The sequence below is a fragment of the Galeopterus variegatus genome, unplaced genomic scaffold (assembly GCF_000696425.1).
Source record: "Galeopterus variegatus unplaced genomic scaffold, G_variegatus-3.0.2 Scaffold8511, whole genome shotgun sequence".
Taxonomy (NCBI): Eukaryota; Metazoa; Chordata; class Mammalia; order Dermoptera; family Cynocephalidae; genus Galeopterus; species Galeopterus variegatus.
The window spans coordinates 49,635-56,116 of NW_007734622.1; the positions used below are offsets into that span (position 1 = coordinate 49,635).

The 6,482-nt window shown below is 38.7% G+C and overlaps 1 non-coding gene across 1 annotated transcript; it reads right to left on the reverse strand.

The window, feature by feature from the left end:
* Positions 1-2,729: 2,729 nt before the first annotated feature.
* Positions 2,730-2,802, reverse strand: TRNAI-GAU. Its single transcript has one exon. It is a non-coding gene; the product is annotated as a tRNA-Ile (tRNA).
* Between the last annotated feature and the right edge of the window lie 3,680 nt (positions 2,803-6,482).

Consider the following 6,482-nt stretch of genomic DNA (forward strand, 5'->3'; position numbering starts at 1 on the left):
CCAGTGTCTGTGGGAGGGTAGGAGCCTAACTTCAATAAGCACTAGTTAACAGACACAGTTGGCCTGATCACACTGAACAATCCCCCACTATCATCCTCAGTACTTTTCCTTTAGCACGCCCCAATGTTTAAAAAGCCTCCGACCTTGTGTTTCTGGGAAATTGAGGTTAGTTCTACACTGAAGTCTCTCTCTCCCCTACTGCTATAGCTCAAAGTGTCTTTTCATTTTTAACAAGTGTCCAGTGAATAATTTCTCTTTAACATCACGAGCTAGTCAGTTATTATATGTGGCATATTTGGCACTATTTTTTGTGTGGATGAATTCTCATAGATTGTTTACTACATCTAGCCAGCATTTTAGGCTCCTCATGGTGATGATATTTCTCAAGAATGATTCCTCACATTGTCTTCACTTTGATGGGAGATGGGCTCAAGGAAGGTGTATGGATGGATCTCTGTGTAAAAAAAAGAGGAAAATGATAGAGCTATCTATATCCTGAAGCAATGCACAGACACCTATATCTCCAAGTTCCTCTTTTTTTGGTGGCTGGCTAGTATAAGGATCTGAATCCAAGCTTCTCTTGATAATCTAAAGTTAAGCCACTCTGATTTCCTTTTATTATCCCAGTTGGGTCTTGCAGTCTCAGTGACTGTGTGACCTCCAAGTCTAGCAGGCAGGTGGAATAGAGGGTCTGGGGCTCAGGAGAGACATCTGAGTTTAGAGACACTTGAGACTGGAGATACAGATTTGAAGTCATCAATATTCAGATGTAAATTGAGTAGATAAGATTACTCAGCAAGAATGGGTTGATTAGGAGAAGAGAAAAGGGCCGAGGACAACCCCCCCCTAGGAAACACTAATGTTTCCAAAAGAATGGAAGACAGTACTTCCCAACATTTTACACATCATAGCACACATAGAAAATAACAATTGTATGCACGCTATGGGTAATTGTAAGAGACTGAGGAGTGTCTATACGGGGCTCAGTGAAAGTTTTCATTACTTTCCATATTACTTTCCTAGGGATGCCATAATAAAGTACCACAAACTTGGTAGCTTAAAACAACAGAAATTTATTGCCTTTTAGTCCTGGACGCTAGAAGTCCAAAATCAAGGTGTCAGCAGGGCCGTGTTCCCTCTGAAGCCTGTAGAGGAATTGTTCCTTGCCTCTTCCTTGCTTCTGGTAGTTTGCTGGCAATCTTTGGCATTCTTAGCTTGCAGCTGCAGCCCTTCAATATCTGCCATCATTGTCATATGGTATTCTTTGTGTCCCTCTGTCTTTGCATGGCTGTCTTTCTATAGGGACACAAGTCATATTAGATTAGCAGTCCAACTCTAGCATAACCTCATCTTAACTAATTGTGTCTGCAATGACCCTATTTCCAAATAAGGTGTTGTTCTAGGTACTGGGGTTTAGGATTTCAACATATCTTTTTGGGGGGCGGACACAATTTGATCCATAATACTTTCTTTATATTCCATAACTACAATAAGAAAATAAAATAGTGCTAAATATTAAACTTACATAATATATAAGCTGACTTTTTTTTTTTCTTTATTTGTTTTGGCACTGGCCATTAAAGGGATCCGAACCCTTGACCTTGTTATTACCAGCAGCATGCTCTAAAAACAAGCTAACTGGCTAGCCTAAGCTGACTTTTCTAATGTCAGATTTTTTGTTTGAAATTGATTCACTTTCTTTCTAATTATATATGATCATTACCATTGCTGAGAAAGGTTCACCCAAGTTCAAATTCTTGATCATTACCATTGGTGAGAAATGTTCATATAAGTAGATAATAAAAAAAAGTCAGAATATTTTTATAACTGCTCAAAAATATGTGACAGTTGAAATTATATTTAAAGAATCATCCTTTTTTAAAAAATTGATGAATGTAATAGTAAATTTCTTGTAAAGATGAGAATGGATTTTGAATCTTGATGAACAAACATGCATTGTTAGGATAGTCATATTGCAGCTATGTTGAACACTACTAAAAGTGTAGTTAGCACTAATATATTTGCAGACAGAATTTGGTCCTCTGATTGCAGCTCCAATAAAAAGGAATGCCTATGTGGCTTTCCTACCACTGCTACCTGTATCTTGAGCTGTGCTATCTCCTCTTGAGGCTACTAAAGTTGATGTCCAACTTGACCTCTCCCACATGTACTCAAGAGAGGAATGAGTTCCATATGCTGCTGGGAAGGAGAAAGGCACACTTTCAGATCCACCCCTCTTAGATGACCCTCATAGGAGCACAGAGTAAAAATGTTTCTGATGACAACACTCAACTAGGAGGTTTTGTACTTCTAGGCCCAATCTGGATGACGCAATCAGTATCTCTTTGCTTCCTGCCTGGTGAGAAGCTCTGAGAGGGAGGAAGTCAAGTCTGAGTCCTTAAGAGGGAAACAGGTTAAGCAAGAGAAATAACAAATGAGTGTAGTGTCCCAGAAACCAAGGGAGGGTGTGGCCCACAAAGTCAAGTACTGGTGATACTTTGGATAGATAAAGACTGAAAGATTTCCACATAGAGGTTAAGGGAGATCTTGTCAGGGATAATTTTAGTAAGTGGCAGGAGCCCAGGCACAAATCTTCATGGGTTACAGAGAATGGCAGTGAGAAGAGGGGACAGTAGAGGTAGACAACTCTTTTAAAAGATTTGATTGCCACTCAATGTCTTTAAGCTTCCTAGTTTTTTGTGTTTTTTTTTTTTTTTTTTTCTGGTAGCTGGCCAGTACAGGGATCAAACCTGTACCTTGGTGTTATCAGCATCATGCTCTAACCAACTGAGCTAACCAGCCATCCCCTTAAGCTTCCTGTTTTTTTTGTTTTGTTTTGTTTTTGTTAAATATGGTATATATTAATAACCACTCATGGGATAGGGAGGAATAAAAGAATTAACATGAAAGCCTTCTGAAAATAATAAAGCACCATAAATTTATAAATATATCTATATATTATGAGATATTTTTAGTTCTAATAAGTCTGTGATTCCTCCTGTAACATTCCCCTCCCCACAAGAACCATCTCTTTGTAAACCTGTTTTTTGTTTTTGTTTTTGTTTTTGTTTTTAAAGAAATTGTAGTTCAGGGTTGGCCCGGTGGCGCACTCGGTAGAGTGCGGCGCTTGGGAGCGCGGCTACACTCCCGATGAGGGTTCGGATCTCATATAGAGACCGATCCGCTCACTGGTTGAGCGCGGTGCAGGCGTGACACCGAGGGTTGCGATCCCGTTACCGGTCACGAAAAAATGTGACACGAGGGTTGCGATCCCGTTACCGGTCACGAAAAAAGACAAAAAGGGGAAAAAAAAAAAAACAAATTGTAGTTGAACCAGGAACAAGAGCTGAATGGGAGCTGACATTTTTGACCCTCTTGGTGCTTGGGTGATAATGGAAGTAAATTCTCTGGGATGCTGCTAAGAAAAAAAAGACAATCACCCTAAAGATCCATCTCTCTATAAACTGTTGGATATACTCTCTGAGCAGAAATTATATATTATTAACAGTGATTCAGCTCTGGCAAAATTCTAAGAAGCTGAAAGACTGATGATTAATTCCCTGAGATTTGCAGAGAATATAAATTCTAGGAAGACCCGGAAATGTAGATTTGGGCTGGGTGTGGCCTTGGCTTGGCCTAAGAATCCTAATGGAAATAGATTGCTAGAAGGACACACAATGAATGTAGCTGGGTCTTCTATGTTCAGCTAGAGGAAGACCAAATTCCAGAAGAATGTGTTCCTCGACCAAAAACTTGGCTTCTTTGTCCATCATGTTTTCATGGTAGATCAGTTAAACTGGGTAATAGGTATGTGTGGTACAGAAGTGGTGTCTGGTATGTAACTGGTGTCTACTTGTAATTGCAATTCTGTACCCTTAAATCCTGGAATTGGATTTACCTTTGCAATCAAACCATTTCACTTTACCCCATTACATATGATTACCTATGTAGACCATTCAGCTAATGGTTTATCATAAGAAAACATCAAAACTATTTTTAATATAAAGTAAGAATTATATTATTTTGAATTACTGTTTCATTTTCTGAAAACTGGTATCAAAGCAAAAACTGCACCAGAATTAAACAGGCAAGGAAGACTTTATTCAAAGCTACTGCCATTGGGGAGAGAGGCCAGAACTAACTCTGAACTCAATTCCACTGAGGCAGAGGGGTTAGGGTTTTTTAAGGGCTGGAGTGAGCTAGTGAAAATTCTGCCACAATTTATTATGTGCCCAATGAAGGTGACTGAAAAAGAAACCAACACTGTTAGAGGACATTAGGGGGAAGTCATGGTCCATCTGTGTTTGCTAATTGGCTTTTATTTTATTTTATGTTTGTGGCTGGCCACAGGGATCAAACCCTGGACCTTGGTGTTATCAGCACTATGCTCTAACCAACTGAGCTAACCAGACAGAATAACTGGCTTTATCAAAAGGAAAAACAAACTTTTCATATATTTATGATCGGAGGTAGTTTTGCAACTGGGAGTGAGGTGCCCACTGAAGTTAGGCTCCTACTCTCCCACAGGAACTGGGAGATTGAGGTGCTGTCTTCTTTGATGAGTACATTTAAAAAAGATGGCTCCCAGGTCCTGGAGAAAGATATTCCTGAGTTGTAAAACTGTCAAGAGGCTTTAAAAGAGACATTTGTACATTTCACAGGAGCAGAGAAAGGATTTACAAGTTTTCTAAAGAAAATGCTCTAAGAAAAGGGAAATCAGGGGCTTAGAGTGAGCAGGAAGACTGCCTAAAGTTTAGTCAGGCTGAGGATAATGTTAAGGTCATCTTGTTCACTAGTCACATGATAAATTATCATCTAATATTGAATTAAATTTTTGCTTAATCTAATGACACAGTTGTATATCAAACTTCACTTTTATTTTCTCCAATGAAAATGCCATCTGTTCTAATTGTTGCAAACCTCCAGCTAGCATTATCCAATAGAACATTCTGCGATGATGGAAATGTTCTATAATCTGCACTGTCCAAGCAATAGCCACTAGCTACACATGGCTATTGAGCACTTCAAATGTGGTGAGTGTGACTATAGAACTGGATTTTAAATTTTAACTGATTGAACCTTAAACAGTCACATGTGGCTGGTAGCTGCTGTATTGGACAACATAGCCTCCAAATTGACCTCACCACCATTTTACCTGCAGAAAAACTGCTACTACCAAATGTAATACCTACAACCTGGGTCATTCTTCAATGAGAAATCATCATTGGGGTTTAGGGACACTTGTACTCACTTTGGAAGGTGGTGGTAAGAATTAAGTAAGGTGATGTATATGAAAGAGCCTAACAAATAATTAGTATGAAATAGGTACACAATAGTGTTAGTTTCTTTTTCAATCTCCTTCATGGGGAACATAATAAATTGTGGCAGAATCTTGAAAGTCTAGAATATAACAAACAAAGGGCCTTGATGTTGTGGGTGTTACAGGAGCAAAAGTGTTTGTGTTCCTCATTGTCACAGGGCACAGATGCTCTGGCTCTTCTGTGATCTGTAGGAAATTCCTTAATCTTGGAAGCAATCACCTCCTCTATACTGACTCAACTAAAAATGCCAAATTTTAAAATCAGAAATTATTAGCATTTGGGTTGGTCTCAAGACATTTAATAATACTCTACTATTACATGATGTTGTTGATATACTCTTTCCCTTAAAAGAGTTCAACCAAACAAAAACTTTTATAAAGACTAAATCAGAACATCCTCTAGATTCCTCTGATGTAAATGCATGATTTTACAAACTACATGTTTTTTTAAAAAATGATCTCTTCTTCTAACAGTGAATTATATATTTAAGAATGCGAATACACAAAGGAGGAAAGGAAAAACAGCACATATGATGGAAAAAAGAGAACATTTTGGCAAATGCGTTTCAGCAGAACATGAAGATCTTGGCATTCTACAGTAAGCTTCAGTGTGAAATTAAGCTGCTGTAACTCCAGCCATCAGGAATTTCTCATTATGGGCATACAACTGGTTTCTCCCAGATGCCATGTTCTCTCTAATGTCCGACTTGGACTTTTCCCTGCTGTTGATCACTATCGTGTATTTTCGCTTGTTTTTAATAGTTTCATCTCAATTTTCTCTTGAGAATTATATAGTGATAAGTTGCCCCATGAGGTGGTAAAATTTTTATAACTTGACCAAGATGAAATGAAAGAATTATTTTGAATGAATTATACTTACTCTTTGAGATTCAGGAGTTGCGGTGTTGCATTCAACCAAAAACAGAACATTGGAACTCTTGGTCTTGCATCCCACTATGTCGACACTTAAGAATATAAATTTTAGGGCCGGCCTGTGGCTCACTCGGGAGAGTGAGGTGCTGATAGCACCAGGGCCACGGGTTTGGATCCCATATAGGGATGGCCGGTTCGCTCACTGGGTGAGCGTGGTGCTGACAACACCAAGTCAAGGGTTAAGATCCCCTTACCGGTCATCTTTTAGAAATAAATAAATAAATAAATA